At 38.8% G+C, this 17,968-nt stretch overlaps 1 long non-coding RNA gene across 1 annotated transcript in view; it reads right to left on the bottom strand.

Annotated features, from left to right (window-relative positions):
- Window positions 1-7,157: 7,157 nt before the first annotated feature.
- Window positions 7,158-17,968, bottom strand: part of LOC106724680 — a 23,560-nt gene continuing 12,749 nt past the window's right edge. The window contains exons 5-7 of the long non-coding RNA XR_001360519.1: window positions 15,189-15,277; window positions 14,879-14,956; window positions 7,158-7,257 (exon numbers count right to left, since the gene is read on the bottom strand). This is a non-coding gene — a long non-coding RNA (uncharacterized LOC106724680). The remainder of the gene's footprint in view (window positions 7,258-14,878; window positions 14,957-15,188; window positions 15,278-17,968) is intronic.

The raw sequence follows: 17,968 nt of genomic DNA, 5'->3' as shown, positions 1-17,968 counted from the left end.
GAGCAAAGCCAAGAACATGAAAGGCCTAGTAAGCCAAGGTACTTTATCCTGAGGCAACACACCACCACTGAAATACATATTTTAAGTCAGGAAATGACTTGATTTTCTTGTAAAGTGGAAAAATCCCTCCAGCTATTTGCTGCATGAGATAAGGGACAAAACTTAATAATTCTGTTAAACTCCTACCTCAGACAATTGCCTAATAGGATAATAAAATTTTACTATCCAAAATAATAGCCTATAGTGTTTTCTAAATTTATTAAAACCATGTACACATTAAGGTGCAAGGAAGGTCCAGTTAGGTCACTAGCAGCAGTGAGTTGAAGTGATTAAATCGGACAGATTCTGAGCAAATTAAAGAGGGTTGGACTTTTATGTTTCTACTAGAGGCCCTATGCATGAAATTTGTGCAAGTGTAGGCCTCAGCAGCCCCAGCTGCCTCGGCCACCCTCGCAGCCCCGGCTTTGTTCAGAAGGCCATCTGGAAGGTCATCCAGAAGGTTGTTCCGCTGTTTGTCTGTTTGGTCAATTTGCATATTGTGCTTTTATTATTATAGATTATTGGTGTGGGTGCTTTCAACCCTTTTCTTTCTAAAGCCTATCTAATCCCAACCAACTGTAAAATAGGAAGAACACAGCAATTTGGTCTACATCAGTAATAAAACTATGTCAATTAGAAGACAAGGAAATTCTAGGCACAGTAATCTTATAAAGTGTCTGTCTGGGAAAAAATTGCTATTTGATCTATACTAGCAATTTTCAACCGGTATGCCGCAAGAATTCCTTTTTAAAATATTCTTTGGTTGATCCCTTCCCATCTTCCTCACCCTCCTGCCCTCTGAGATCTGTCAGTCTGCTCCATTTACCCATGCCTCCCACAAGGATTTTTCAAATATGCAACACCTGGTTGTTTAGTCAGGGACACTGACCTCTTTTCCCTTAGATTCTCAAATAATAAAATGCAACAGCCAACACAACAATAGCCATCTGGTGTGATTGAATCAAAATTATGCCTTTTTTTTTGCCAGATTGGCAAAAAATATATTTTTTGGTAAGCCACAGAACTTTAGTATAATTAGTTTATGTGAGTCATGAGATGAAAGAGGATGGAAATCGCTGATCTGTACTATCTGAAGTTGCTATTTGAGTCCAAAGGACTTCTTTCCCAGATTCCTTCAATCTGAAACAATCAAACAGTATCCAACTACACCCACCAACATGGAAAATAAAACAAAACAACAGCACACACAACCACACTCCTCCCTCCACATGCTTTCTGCCACTTATTTCACTTCCTTTTTCCACGTGTGCACCTGCTTCCTATTACAGAGCCCACAAAGGCCAGCACACAGCAGGCACCGATTACAGGGTCTTTTTCAATGAAGATATGGCTTTAACTCTCTGTGTTTACATGCATAACAATCTGTTAGCCAAAACACACTTGAAAATTGAATTCACAGTGCATATTCTCCCAAACTTTTGTGTTGAGACAGAGGGAAACAGTGAAGTAGTAGGAACTTCTAAAAAGATCAACCCAAAAGATTTCATCCTCACCATGGACAAAAGGGTTGTCAAAGGGACACTCATTGTCCTGATTTCATGTGCCCCTCCCTTTGAAATAACTTGATATTTAAAATATTTGAAATTATAATTGCTGTCCTTGAAGGGTAAATTACAGATTTCTGGGCTTTTCACAGTGGTCTGTGGTACTCCCAACCTATGCTACTATCCTTTATTTTTCTGAAAGAGCATGTCACATGGTGATAGTCACATGGAAAACAAGGCTGGTAGAAGCCTGCCTGATTTTAGCATGAGGATGTTCTAGTCTTAATTTTACTTCAGCCATCTTATTAACACCTCCTTCATGCTAACACAGCCGTGGGCAAACTACGGCCCGCGGGCCGGATCCGGCCCGTTTGAAATGAATAAAACTAAAAAAAAAAAAAGACTGTACCCTTTTATGTAATGATGTTTACTTTGAATTTATATTAGTTCACACAAACACTCCATCCATGCTTTTGTTCCGGCCCTCCGGTCCAGTTTAAGAACCCATTGTGGCCCTCGAGTCAAAAAGTTTGCCCACCCCTGTCAGCTAACAGCTTGTTCCTTCTGTTAAGATCTCAGTTGAAAACAAAGAAAAATAACAAAGAACAAAACAACTACAGGCATTTTTTAGAGAGGCTTCTGAAATCAGTGTGGGTTTTTTTCTTTGTACTTTGCTTTAACACTCCAATCGGGAAATCTTGATCTTCCAATTTGTGTGGTGTAAATACTCCCACCATGACCAATTACAGCTACCAGGTCATGCCACTGATGGTGGAGTTGGGCTGTGCACAGTTGGCTTTCCCAGAAGTTGGTACAAGCTGGTTCCAGCATACCAATGCCTGTGACCTGAGTTGAGCCATACCAGACAATTCTAGCCAGTCAAGTCACTCCAGCTTAGGATCCAGTCATGGGGAGTAGCTAGGAACTGTTCCTGCTGTGTGCCCTGCCCACATTCCTGACTCCAAAAATTGTGAGCGTAATAAAACAGTTGTTTTTTTTACTTCACTAGGTTTTTTTTTTTTACTTCACTACGTTTTGGTTTTTTTTACAGCTTCATCGAGCTATTCATCCACTTAAAGTGTAAAATTCAACGGCTTTTAGTATATCTGTAGAGTTATGTGACCATCACCATAATCAAATTTAGGTTATCTCTCTTATTCCCCTTAACTGCCACTTCCCAATCTTCTCACCTCACCCCCAGGCAACCAATAATAGATTTTCTGTCTCCATTGATATTCTTGTTCTGGACGTTTCATATAAATGGGATCATACAATGTGGTCATTTGTGACTGGCTTCACTCATTTAACATGTTTTCAAGGTTCATCCATGTTGCAGCATATATCAATACTTCATTCCTTTGTATTATCAAATGATGTCTCATTGTATGTATACACTGCATTTATGATACCATTGTTGATCCATTTATCAGTTGGTGGACATTTGGGTTGTTTATCCTTTGTCTTAGGCCATTCAGGCCAATACAAAAAAATACCATAGAATAGGTAGGTGGCTTAAACAACAAATATTTGTATCTCACAGTTTCGGATCCTGGCAGATTTGGTATCTGGTGCCAGCCCACTTTCCGGGTCAGAGGTGGCTGTCTTCTTACTATATCCTCACGTATCAGAAGGGGCAAGAGAGTTCTCTAGGGTCTCTTTTATTAAGTCATTAATTACATCCATCATGACTCCACCCTTATGACCTAATCACCTCCCAAAGGCCCCCAACTCCTAATATCATCACTCTAGGGGTTATGATTTCAACATATGAATTGGAAGGGTTGAAACAAACATTATCCATAGGCACTTTTGGGCTATTATTGTAACCAGAAAATGGGTCCATGCTGTCTGTCACTACTTGAGCCAATTAAGCAGAGACAGGGTTGAATCACATATGAGCATTTATTCCAATACTACCGGCAGTATGGGAGAGCAGCAGGTCATCCATAAAAATCTACTCTCCTCTTTCCATAAGCCAGCTGCTTATAGTGGGTAGAAGGACAAAGATTACATGGGGAAGTAGGTAAAAGGGTATGCCAAATGGACAGTTAACAGGTAATACAGGCTAGGGATCTTCAAAGGGCTTAGTGATATGTAAAGGGCTGGGAGTCTTCAAAGGGCTGGTGATTCTAGTTTCTGCAACGAAGTTGTTAATCTTTCCATGATAATAGGCAGCTCTCATGGGGAGGATGGGCTGCATTTCCAGGTGAGCTCCCAGCCAGGTTAGAATGTGTCTTCTTTAATTAGGATAAAACACTCATGGTTAACAGAGCATGATTTATATTTCTTACAATTCTATCTGGTCCCCAATATGCTATTTCTGCCCCTAACATTATGAATTATGCTTATATGGGCATTCATGTACAAGTTTTTTAAGGACATATGTTTTCATTTCTCTTGGATACCTAGGAGCAGAATTTAAGATCATATGGTAACTGTTTCACTGTTGCAGAACTATCAGACTGTGTTCCAAAGTGGTTGCACCACTTTCTATTCCCACCAGTAGTATATGAGTGTTCCAATTTCTCCACATCATTGCCAACACTTGTAATTATCTGTCTTTTTTCATCATGGTTAGTTTGAAGTGATATTTCATTGTGAATTTGATTTGCATTTCTCTGACGACTAATGATGTTCAGCAACTTTTTATGTGCTTATCTGTCCTGTATATCTTCTTTGGAGAACTGTCTATTCTAGATTCTTTGCCCATCTTTCAATTGGGACTTTTAATTATTGAGTTATAATAGTTTTAAAAATGTATTCTAGATATGTTTCTTATCAGATATATGGTTTACAAAAATTTTCTCCCATTCAGTGGGTTGTCTTTTCACTTTTTTGATGGTAGCCCTTGAAGCACAAAAGTTTTTTATTTTGATAAAGTCGAAGTTGTCTGATTTTTTCTTTTGTTGTTTGTGCCTTTGGTGTCATATGGAACAAAATATTGACTAATCCAATTATACCTATGTTTTCTCCTAAGTTTTATAGTTTTTGCTCTTATATTTAAGTCTTTGGTTCATTTTAAGTTAATTTTTGTGGATGATGTGAGCAGTTCAGATTCATTCTTTTGCATGTGGATAAGGATCATTTCTTGAAAAAAATTATCCTCTTCCCATTTGTTTTTGTGGAAAATCAATGGGCTATAAATCTATGGGTTTTTTCCCCTGAGAACCTCAATTCCATTCCATTGATCTATACATCTATTCATAAGCCAGTACTACTTGTCCAGATTACTGTAGCTTTATAGCAAATTTTGAAGTCACAAAGTGTGAGTCCTCCAATTTTGTTCTTCATTTTTAAGATTTTTTGACTCTTCTAATACCTTTGCATTTCCATATGAATTTTAGGGTCAGCTTATCCATTTCTGCAAGGCAGCTGGGATTTTGATAGCGATTGCATTGACTATGTAGATCAATTTCAGAAGTACTTCTATCTTAACAATGTGTTCCAAACCATTAACATGGGATACTTTCCCCTTTATCTAGGTTTTCTTTAATTTCTTTCAACAATGTTTTATAGCCTTCAGAGTATAAAACTACTTTTTGTTAAATTTATTTCTAAGTACTTTATTCTTTTTGGTGCTATTGTAAATGGAAGTTTTTTTAAATTTCATTTTCAATTTTCTCATTGCTATTGTATTATATTGATCTTATATTCTGTAACCTTGTTGGTATGCCAATAAAATTTAGGATAATGGACAACGGACAACTGAAGCACCAACTTCACTTATTCCTACCATTATATTGATCTTATATTCTGTAACCTTGTTGGTATGTCAATAAAATTTAGGACAATGGACAACTGAAGCACCAACTTCACTTATTCCTACTATGTCCATTTTAATCTCCTTCTTATATTATTCTTTATTCCATTGCCTCTGCTTTATTTCAAGATGACTCCCCTCCTGGCCTGGGTCATCCTGGAGCCTTCTAACAGAGCATTTTCTTTCCATTGAGCTTCCTGCAAGTCTTTTTCCACAGAAAAAGTTGTATGTATTGACAGAATAAGTTGTCTAATACATAAATTTGCATGCAACTTACTTGCTTTGAATTACTAAATATTGACTCAAATTTAAGGACTTGGAATATTATTCTCAAAGCTCACAAAATCTTTAATTATCTGCCCCCTCATATAAATTACTGTCAACTTCCACAGTGTGCCTTTTGCTTCATCCACAATGCCTTCAGACACACTGATTACTTTGCCTGGATTGCCATTCCTCAACTAGCTAACTCCTACTCATCTGCCTTCAACTTGGGTTACTTCTGTGAGTCTTTTCTTTATGGCCTCCTTTCCCACAGTCTGGTTAGATGTTCTTACTCTGTGAGCCCCACGAAGTCCTATATTTCCCTCCACTACTGAGCCTAACACACTCTGCCGAAGTTGGAAACTGCTTGAGGGCAGAGCCAAGTCTGACTGATCTTTGTATTTCTAACACCTAGAACACCAGTAAACAGTGTCCAAGGGAAAGAGGGGAGGACAAGAATTTGAAGCTTGAAAAGGTTGGTTTAACTTAAGAATTTAGTCTCCAAACTCACTTTTGGGGAAAGAGGCAGAAATTATAACCATTTACTCTTCATCCTTAAGCTTCCCAGGATCAAAGGAGGCAGTCTTTTTTCTTTTTTAATATATTTTTTATTGATTTCAGAGAGGAAGGGAGGAGAGATAGAAACATCAATGATGAGAGAGAATCACTGATTGGCTGCCTCCCACATGCTCCCTACAGGGGATCAAGCCCACAACCCCGGGCATGTGCCCTTGACTGGAATTGAACCCAGGACCCTTCGGTCCAGAGGCTGACATTCTATCCACTGAGCGAAACCAGCCAGGGCCAAAGGAGGCAGCCTTTTGTGAAATTGACTCTCACTCATGAAACCTGTATCCCTGGCAATACAGATAGTCAAAGCTTATAATCAACTGGCTATTGTATATTTATTGAAGTCTTTAATATCTTCCCAGGAAAATTAGCCTCCTGTTCATTTTAAGGATATTATGATGGGGAGTAAGGGTGATGTAGGCAGAATGCAAACCTTCTCATTTAAGGAATTAAGATTAGAAAGGAATCCAATATCACTTTAACTTTACCTTCAGATTAGAAGTCTTATTTTCATTTTGTGACTCTTACTATAGGGTGTCCTAGTTACATTTTTATATGTTCTTATTGGTTTTACAGGGAGAGAGAGAGAAAGAGAGAAGGAGAGAGAGAGAGAGAAACATCAATGAGAAACATCAATTGGCTGCCTCCTGTACACTCCCCTACTGGGGATCCAAACCAAAACATCAATTGGCTGCCTCCTGTACACTCCCTACTGGGGATCCAAACCAAAACCTGGGCATGTACCCTGACTGGGAATCGAACCTGTGACCTCTCAGTACATGGGATGATGCTCAACCACCTGAGTCACACTGACCTGGGCATATTACTCTTCCTAGAGATTTTCTGCCCTATGGTTATATTTGAATAATGAACTTTCGCATATACAAATAATGAATACCTTTCACAGATTAAACTATAATTTAAAAAACTACTTTAGATATAATAGCAGCATAATTGTTTCTTTTCCTTGCTTTAACTTAAGGCACAGACTAATTAGAGTTATTTCAGCATCAATTTTTTAGTTTTGCTTACCTCCATTAGGGTATTGGTGGATTATAATTTAGCAACAGATTAGACCTGATCTTGTCAATTTTGATGCAAAAGAGGTTTTTATATCTTCTAAAATGTCCACAGTTAAGGAAAAATAGAAGGAACATCTTTGATTTCTTGCTATATTTAGAAATATTAATTTTAAATGGAACTTTTTCTTTTCTTGCTCCACCTATAGCTGGGAAGGCACAGCACTATGGGAAAGATCTCTTTGGTGCTGTAGTAACAAAGATACATTATCAAAATTGTTTTTGAACAGGTATAAACATGTAAGATATATTTTAGATCTTATAGAAAAGAGATTGCTATGAAGAACAATAGAAATTTCATAGAAACGAATCAAAACATCCATGTAAGATTTAATATGTATAATGCAAAAGGAAAAACATTACCCACATATCCTGGAAGAATAAAATAGATTTTCTTTGAAGAAGTACAAAATTCACATAACTGCCAAGAATGATAGTAATACCTGTTTAATTAAATGCCATTTTCAAAGGCCAAACTTTGCTTAGATTGCTCCCATCCCCACCCCTTTCCCACCTTCTTTCTGTTACTATTCTGGGAGCGGACTATAGCTTAATGATTAGGAGCACAGACTCTAGAGTCAGATTGCTTGCTTTGCCACTTGGACAAGTCAGTTAAATTCTCTGTACTCCCATTTCCTCATAAGGACAATTATAGTACCAAATGGTTTTTGTGAGGACAACATGAATGAGTACATGTGAAGCACTCAGAACACTGCCTGGCACACAGCAGTCAGTGTTAGCTATTATAACTTCCAGAAACTCTTTATTCTGAGGGCCTTCCATTATAGCAAGGGCTTCTAAAAAGGGTGAAATACGTATGCTCTTTAGCATTATCTTTGATCTGCAATAACAAATGTACAATATCAACAGGTCAAATGATTAGAAAAATGTGTGTGTGGGGGATGGGTGGAGGTGGAAAAGGGCACAGAGGGGATAAAAGGTGATAGAAAAACTAAAATTAAATTAAAAATTTAAAAATAACTAGCATGGTTATTAATATAAAACTGCAATCAAATACTAACAGCTCTTGGGAGAAAAATAAATGGGAGAGATTACCTGATTCTCACAAATCTGACTTGTCTTGGGTAAATAGGTATAAAATGTTAGAAGAGTTCATGAGTGGAAATTAAGATTTGAATGTAGGAGTCAAAAAATGTGCTTGTGGAACACAATTATAGCTTTGAGGTACTTCATAGAAATAATGTTTAAGTTCTCTAAATGTCCTGAAGGATCACAAACAGAATCAAGTGACTCAGCAAATCCTCTCAGAAGGTAATGAATGCATGTACCGAGTGCTCTTCCAAACAAAGTGTTGTAATGTTTTCATAAATATAGTCAAAGTTTATAATCAACTGGCTATTGTATATTTATTGAAGTCTTTAATATCTTAAGTATACAAAAAAATGGGCAGGGCAGGCTATAGTGAAGGAGCTAAGCTTATTAAGCATTGCAGATTTAGCTCAGCTTCTCAACCAAGTTTCAGAAATATAAAAAGGATTTCAGTTAATATAAAATACTGTCTAAATCTGTCTTTCCAAGCCAAAATTGGCATAGTTTTATCAAGATACTCTTCCTCTGTGGTGTCAAAGCAGAAGTTGTGTAGTATATAGAAGACATCACAAACCAGAGTTAATTATTATTTGGGGGTATTAAGCTGAAGTCAGACTCATTTCTCCTAATCTAAACAAATGAAATCCAGTTCACCTGAAAATCTCTCTGAGCCTCAATTCTCTGAAGTGTTCATCCTATCTAATACAGAGGGAATATGCTAATTGACTGCCCCACCCTCAAAGATGGTTGCGCCCACAGCCAATAAAGAGAGGATATGCTAATTTACTGTCATGCCCTCAAAGATGGCGGCACCCACAGCCACAAGATGGCTGGCAGGGGAGGGCAGTTGGGGGCGACAAGGCCGGCAGGGGAGGGCAGTTAGGGGTGACGGGCCAGCAGGCGATTAGGGGCAATCAGGCAGGCAGGCAGGCAGGCAAGTGGTTGGAAACCAGCAGTCCTGGATTGTGAGAAGGATGTCCCAGATTGGAGAGGGTGCAAACTTGGCTGAGGGACAAACCCCCTTCCAAACACCCCCCCCAAGTGCACGAATTTCATGCACCAGGCCTCTAGTCTATAATAATAAAAGTGTAATGTGCTAATTAGACCAGACGACCTTCCAGATGAAGCTGGGGCTAGGAGGAAAGCCCAGGTCCTGGTTGCCAGAGGGAAGCCAGCACCGGCATCTGGGAGAAGGAAGGCCTACTCTTGCACAAATTTCGTGCATTGGGCCTCTAGTTTAAATATATTTTTATTGATTTCTGAGAGGAAGGGAGAGAGAGAGAGATAGAAACATCAATGATGAGAGAGAATCATTGATTGGCCGCCTCCTGCCTGCCCCACACTGGGGCATGAGCCATTTCCAGTGGCTTTTTCATACACCTCTCTCGGTTCATGCTTTGGACTTTCTTGAAGTCTCTCAAACAAGCAGCAGCTGGCCTCAGCGTACTCTGTACCTCTCGCTAAATGGCCCCAGGCTTGGCCCTAGCAGCACCTTGGTTCACAGCTTAGCATCTCCTGGTCACCTCCAAGTAGCAGCCATCTGCAGATCGCTCAGTAGCTCATGTCAGGTGGCCCCAGGCAGGGCACAGGCAGTGGCCAACTTTGCACCTTCTGGGAGGCCCCAGAACTTGTGTACCCAATAGACAGCTTCAGGCCATGCTAGATTACAACCCAACTACCTCCAAGAGTGACACACTCCAGGGGCACACTCAGTGAGCACCAAAGTTGCACTGAAGTAAGTTCTGTTCCATAGGGTCAACACCTGCATAGCAGCTCTTTTGCTGTAGTTGCAACTGGTCCTCACAGCCAATTGGTCTGGGGATCAATCCTTCACAGTGACACCAAGAGCAATCAAGACTCAACTACAACAGGACAGTGCACACAGACCACACAAGAACATACCTGGAAGTGCCCAGCTCAGGTGACCAGGGAGGCTGGGCCACTGGGCCCTACAGGACACCTACTACACAAGGCCACTCTACCAATTCCAGGAGACATGGCAGTTTTACATAATACATAGAAACCAACACAGGGAAGCAGCCAAAATGCAGAGGCAGAGAAACATGTAACAAATGAAAGAACAGGAGAAATCTCCAGGAAAAAAAAAATCTAAATGAAATAGAAGTAAACTACCAGATGCAGAGTTCAAGACAATGGTCATAAGGATTCTCAAGGAACTTACTGAGAACTTCAAGGAACTTAGCGAGGACTTCAACAGCATGAAGAAGGACTTAGGAACCATAAAAAAAAAAAAAAAACAGTCAGAAATGAAGAACTCACTAACTGAAATGAAGAATAATTTACAGGGAATCAATGGTAGAGTAGAGGACACTGAGAATCAAATCAGTGATTTGGGATATGAGGAAGCAAAAACACCCAATCAGAACAGCAAAAAGAAAAAATAATCCAAAAATATGGAGATAATGTAAGAAGCCTCCAGGACAATTTCAAGTGTACCAACATTCACATCATGGGGGTTCCAGAGGAGATGGGAGGGAGCAAGAAATTGAAAACTTATTTGAAAAAATGAAAAGAAACTTCCCTTACCCAATGAAAGAACTAGATATAAAAATCCAGGAAGCGCAGAAAGTCCCAAATAAGAGGAACCCAAAGAGGTCCACACCAAGACACATCATAATTAAATGCCAAAGTTTAAAGACAAAGAGAGAATCTTAAAAGCAGCAAGAGAAAAGCAGTTAGTTTCCTAAAGGGAGCGCCCAAATGACTATCAGCTGATTTCTCAACAGAAACTTTGCAGGCCAGAAAGGAGTGGCAAGAAATAGTCAAAGTGATGAAAAGCAAGGACCTACAACCAAGATTACTCTATCCAGCAAAGCTATCATTTAGAAGTGAAGGTCAGATAAAAAGCTTCCCAGATAAGAAATATCTAAAGAAGTTCATCAACATCAAACCAGTATTACATGAAATGTTAATGGGTCTTCTTTTAAGAAAAAGAAGAAGAAAAAAGATTAAAAATATGAACAATAAAATGTCAATAAATAAATGAACAAGTGGAATGGAAACAGATTCATAGATACAGAGAACATTTTGATGGTTGCCAGATGGGAAAAGGATGGGGGAATGGAAGAAAAAGGTGAAGGGATTTAGAAGTACAAATTAGTAGTTATAGTAGTTATGGGGGTGTAAAGTACAGCTTATGGAATAATATTTTTAACAACTAGGCATGGTGTCAGATGGGTATGAGATTTTTTGAGATGATCACTTAGTAAATTTTATAATGTCTAGTCACTGGGGTGTAAACCTGAAACTAATTTAATATTGTACATCAACTGTAATTGAAAAAAAAGATAAAAAAATTAATTAATTAAAACAAAAAAAGGGAAAACTCAAATTCCCAAGAATTTAAGCAACTTTGGAATGGAAAGTTCAGCAATTTCATTTGAGAGAGTTCACAGAATGCATTTATTGTAGGCTAACCACACCCCTACAAAGGGAGTGCTTTTGGCATATGGCTTTATCTTGTGCATTAGGAACACAATCTGCAGGCATTGCATAACCACTGTATAATGCCAATTCCCCCAGGCAGTGATACTTGAGCTAAAATGGTATCTTAGGGAGAAGGTGAGGGATAGGTATATTTAAAGTCTTTGATTTCAAATAATATATACATTTTTTCTTATAAAAGATGATGGCATCAGAAGTCCAAAGAAGATCTACAGCTTTACTTTTGCATATCATTTATAATTAAAATGTGACTTTTTATGAAGAGCCAAAAATAGCAATTTAGAAAGAATGCTGCTGTAGCAACTCATGAAAGAAAAAGTGAAAAATGGATACTTAGAATTTGCCAAGCAGCCATTACTCAGTATGATGAAGGACATAAGTGAGGCAGGAAAGTTAGAATAGGGAACAAAGGGGAGGGAATACTTCCTCCCTTTTCTGTCCTGGCTGGAACATTGCAGATGTAACTTTTACTAGCCACCTGTTCTCCTACCCTCTGCATACCCCTCCTTTCTCCTTCTCCAATTTCCTGTAGTTGAGACAAACAAAAACTGATCTCAACCAGATTAGACTGCCATATTGACCTAAAAGTGATCAACAGGGCCATTATAATATCTTTATAATCAATTTGCATTGCAGTTCCAGGACCACTCCATTTCCAGAATTGCCATGACAGTTCTAGGAAAATAAAAAAAAGAAATCACTATCTGGAGAGAAGGGATGAGGATAAGCTGTGTCAGCAGTCACCCTACCAGTGTCAAAAGCCGAGGAGCACCCTATTCCCCCTCCTTGCCTACATTTAATAAAAACCTTCCACCCAGTCCCCATCGGGGAAGTCTCATTCTCTGAGGCCGCCCTCTCTCACTTCTTAAGTGGATACTTTCACTTTAATAAATCTATTGTGCTTTCCTAAAGTTTTCCATCTCGCTCTTGAACCCTTTCTTATGTGGTGACAAGACCCTGGGCTCTAGTATCAATATCAGATCAAGGCCTCCCTTGGCCTTCCCTGGTGCCCCTCGGCATCACAAGCACTGAGGGCATGTGTAGTATAGCAGATTTATAATCTAAATTAAATACGAACAAGGATGTGCTGCCAGTGAAATAGGATTCTTCCACAGAGTCAGAGAAAAGCATTTCAGGAACTCACACACAGGAGGATGTGAGCAATAGTGGCGAGGTTTATTGGAATGGAAACAATGGACTGTCCCCAGGTGACCAATGTCTTATCCATAACCAAGTGGCTCAACTACCTCTGCTGTGGAAGAAGTCCAGGCCTATTAAGCACAAGTGCCCACCAGGAAGGTAAGGATATGGAACTGTAAAAACATCACTATCAGTGATGGCGAACCTTTTGAGCTCGGTGTGTCAGCATTTTGAAAAACCCTAACTTAACTCTGGTGCCATGTCACATATAGAAGTTTTTTGATATTTGCAACCATAGTAAAACAAAGATTTGTATTTTTGATATTTATTTTATATATTTAAATGCCATTTAACAAAGAAAAATCAACCAAAAAAATGAGTTCGCGTGTCATAGGTTCACCATCATGGCATAGGCTCTAGTAGTCTAGCATAGTATTTATTCCCAGGTGCTGCACTTCAGCCCACAGAGCTGCTATGAGGGAGGGTGGGGATGGGAGGTGGGAAGCACGAATAAATGAGCCTTTTTAAAGTTTTGATTACATCTCCTTGGGTTTGGAAAAGGATAAGCTTTCTTTCAAACTAACCAATCTTCTTCTTAATTCTTTGTGGGCTTATGCTGGGCCCTCCCCCTAACCAATCCCTTTCTTGGATCTTTTAGGGTCCCATGCCCTCATCCTATCTGATCCTTTCCCCAATTTTCCCAGGCTAGACTCCTCCCCTTTATGTCACCATTTTTGCTCCTAATGCACATGCCCTAACTTTGTCTTAACATCTGGTTTCTACTGCACAAGTACTTACCTTCCTCTGTGCCATCTTCGCTCTCACCGCCCATGTGTTCAGCAAAGAAATTTCCCCTACTGTTTTACACACACACACACACACACACACACACACGCCATAATCCCAGCTAACAGGTCGCTGTCCCCTGAGGATATTGGAAAGCCAATTCTCTGTTCTTCCTGCCTGCTTAGGGATTAGCATCCATTTGGTGGAGGATGCGGCTATCCCTTGGGGGGGTCTGTAAATGCTACAGCTTCCTAGTTAATCAGATTTAATGTCTGATTCAGCTCCCTAGATAATCAGGCTTAATGTCCGCTTCTACCCGCCCCTTCTTTTATTAATAACTAGCTACCTACACTAACAGCTGTACATGGCATGTCAGAAAAAAGCAAGCAAAAAAAAAAAAGTATCATAAATAAAGGGAGGTGAAAAAAATAAACCTTTTTAGCAAAACTTTGAATTATATTAGTTTCTTTGATGGAGCATTCACCTCAGCTTCCAAAGCCATTAATGGCTAAATAAGATAGTCATTAATGTTAACTATAGGCACCATGTTATACAGCAGATCTCCAGAGCACATTCATTTTGTATAACTGTAACTTTATACCCACTGAGCAACCCTCAATTTTCCCCTGCCCCCATGCCTTGGCAACCACCATTCTGTTTTCTGTTTTGTAAGTTTATAACTTTAAATACCTCATTTAAGTGGGATCATGTAGTATTTGTCCTTCTGAGACTGACTTATTTCACTTGGAATAATGTCACAAATGGTAGGACTTTCTTCTTTTTTAAAGCTGAATAATATTACATTATATGTACATAACACATTTTTTTTTATCCATTTGTCTGTTGATGAATATATGGGTTGTTCCCTTATCTTAACTATTGTGGAAAATGCTGTATTGCGCTCTTAAAATTTTCATAAGAAGGTAGATCTCATAGTTAAGTGTTCTTAACACGCACAAAATGATACAAGATTAATACTTTGATTATAATAATGGTATCACAGGTATACACCTCTGTATATGTTTGAACCCATCAAATAGGTCCATTAAATAGGTGCGGCTTTTGTATTTCAATTACACCTCAATAAAACTTTAAAAACTGAGATACATTTAAGATGATCTGGAAATGGTGTGATCAGAATTCTTCTGGATCAAGTTCTTATAAGGATAACTTCCAAGCAGCTTCCCGTTAAACAAGTCATAATATACAGGAAAGGATACAAAGAACTCAGGACAAAAACAGCTGGTCGATGTTTCTCTCATCGATGTTCCTAACTCTCTATCCCTCTCCCTTTCTCTCTGTAAAAAATCAATAAAATATATTAAAAATAAATAAATAAAGGGGAATCTGAATTTAAAAAAGGGAACAGCTCTTTGAGGGCAGCGACTGTACCTACCTTTGTGCTTAACATCAATAAGCATATAGCAAGTAATATGTTTATTACATACAGTCTCACTGCCTCTACCAGCTCATTACCAGAAACAATGACATGCAGTAAATAGAGAACTTTAGACATAGCCCCAATCATACCTGTTAGCAGTCACTGGGACAGAAAACCAACTTCTTAATTTTCTAATAAATGTTTTGGAAAACTTAATTGATATATGATGTTTAGAGAGCTGTATAATCAGAATGAGAAAATAAATTTTTATTAGTTAGTCTAAGTTGAAGAAGAAAAAAAAGTCCCATAGATTCAACTTTAATTTTGAAGTTCTTTCTTCATATAGATTTAAACACTTGTTAACAACTTAACTGTTGAGTGTTGAACCAAATATGTTTCTTTGCTATCTTTAACATTTGGCTTACAGTGGTTGTATATGTGTATTTATAAATTATCAATGTTACAATTTACTCAGATCACTGCTAATAAATATTACTAGATTGTCCTTGAGGAAGCTTTTTCTTCTATATGGTCAGCTGTGGCCTTTTTCTTTAAAGAAACGATGGATCAAGAGATAAAAGTAGCAGACATGAAACTCATACCACATGTGATATGACAAATGTGGGTGTGCCAGCTGTTACAAGCAGCTCATGGAAGCTGTGGACATTTTATAAATATCTTTTAATTAAAGTATTTGATTTCAAATATAGTTCCTTAGTTAACAGCTGAATTAACATTTAAAAGAAAAGCCCTAATTTTTATGTCATTTAAACACAAAGTTTATACTGAGTCCCCCCATATCAGCTCATAGTTTCAAAGAATTATTAGGTTCCACTAACCTAATAAAGATAACAACAACAACAAGCCAGGCTATTTTCATTTAGTTCTAATTACAAAATTATATCATTTGTCCAAGAAAAGCTTAAGAAAATATATGGTGTAATACTAATCTAAAACTTTAGCTATTCTCCTGAAGATTACACCAAGCACATGACAATTATTAAAATCACTTTAGCTATCATTAATTTCAAACTTATATCTATATTTAATGACATTTACAGAAAATAGTTTAGATAATGTACCAAAGCATAATTTCTAGTTATCACCTGAAACTTTAAAGCAAACTTTAGCTATTTCATATTTTGAAGATTTGTAGAATGAAGTTATTACACACATTAATCTAACCATATGGATTCTGACAAAGCAGAAATGATTTTTTAAGATTTCAACTATTTTTTTTCACTATATCATTCACATACCATAAAATTCAGTATATGAATTTTTTTTTTTACACACAATTCAGTGGCGTTTAAAGTATATAATTCAGCCCTAGCTGGTTTGGCTCAGTGGATAGAGCATCAGCCTGCGGACTGAAGGGTCCCAAGTTCGATTCTGGTCAAGGGCACATGCCTGGATTGTGGGCTTGATCCCCAGTAGGGGGCGTGCAGGAGGCAGCCAATCAATGATTCTCTCTCATCATTGATGTTTCTATCTCTTTCTCCCTCTGAAATCAATAAAAACATATTTAAAAATAAAAAATATATAAATAAATAAAGTATATAATTCAGTGGCTTTTAGTATGATAACAAAATTGTACGACCATTACCACTAGAAATTCCAAAATATTTTCATCACCCCAAAAAGAAACCCCATACCCATTCACTCTCAGGCCAACTTCCTGGGTAGAGGCCAAGACACAAATGAGTGGTTAATTAGATTAAGACAACAATTAAATGGCCCTGAATCAATACTTAGCGGACATTCTTAAAAGCCTAACAGATTTATTTTGTTTCAATGCTATATAGTCATCTTTCATAAAATACTTGAATATTTAAAGTAATTTGTTAGAAGAGTACTAACATTTTTCTATTGATGTTTTGCTGTTAATTGGTTCATTAAGTGTGAATCAAAACAAAACTATACCAGATTAAATCACCAATAACTATGTAAAGAGTAAAGTTTAATTGTTCTTTAAAACAAACATTTCAATGGTACTTTGTGAAAGCAATCCAATATAAAGCGTGATCTTAGAGTTGATGAAGACTGGGGAATTCTGCCTCGTTAGTACTGTAAAAATACTAATACACTATAGGAGAATGATCATTTAATAGTGTGTCCATTTGTAAGAAAATCACCCTCTTTTTATTCCACATCTATCTCTCTATATAAAACTCTAATATGCAAATAGACCGAACCGCAGAACAAACGAACAACCAAACAATTGGTTGCTATAATGTGTGCTGACCACCAGGGGGTGCACGGACCATGGCAGGCGTCGGCAGCAGTGGAATGGTGGAGCAGGTGAGCGGGGGCGCCAGACCAAGGTGGGGCACTGGTCGCTGTCATCGGGGTGAGCCTCTGGTGGTTACTGAAAATTCTTTGCTCCCATAGACTGCGGTCCTGCCCAACGTTCGCACCTGCTGCCAGTGTTGGCCCCACTCACATTCGCTGCCGGTGCCCAGCACTGGCCCTGATCGCTTGGCGCCATCAGCAGGCTTCTCCACCTCCCCCTGCTCCTGAGGGGCGATCAGTGTTGGCAGCTGCCGCTCACACCTGCTGCTGTCGCCGGCCCCGCTTGCACCCGCAGCTGTCACTAGAGCTGCCGCTCACATCCACTGCTGGCACCCAGCATTGGTCCCGATCGCTCGGGACCATCAGCGGGCATGAGTGGAGCCGGCGCCATCAGCGCATGGGAGCAGGGCTGCTGGCAGACAGGGGACCAGAGGCTGTGACGGGAGGGGCTGGGTAGGGGCTCGGATAATAGGCCGAGACCCGCCCCTGTGCCCACCGTAGCCTTGCGGCCCAGTTTCTTTCAAGGTGCACGAATTCATGCACTGGGCCCCTCGTAAAGATATAATGATTTTTTTTTAATATATTTTATTGATTTTTTACAGAGAGGAAGGGAGAGGGACAGAGAGTTAGAAACATC

Source organism: Myotis brandtii, unplaced genomic scaffold (assembly GCF_000412655.1).
Source record: "Myotis brandtii unplaced genomic scaffold, ASM41265v1 scaffold927, whole genome shotgun sequence".
Lineage (NCBI taxonomy): Eukaryota > Metazoa > Chordata > Mammalia > Chiroptera > Vespertilionidae > Myotis > Myotis brandtii.
This window is presented reverse-complemented; position numbering and strand designations above follow the sequence as displayed.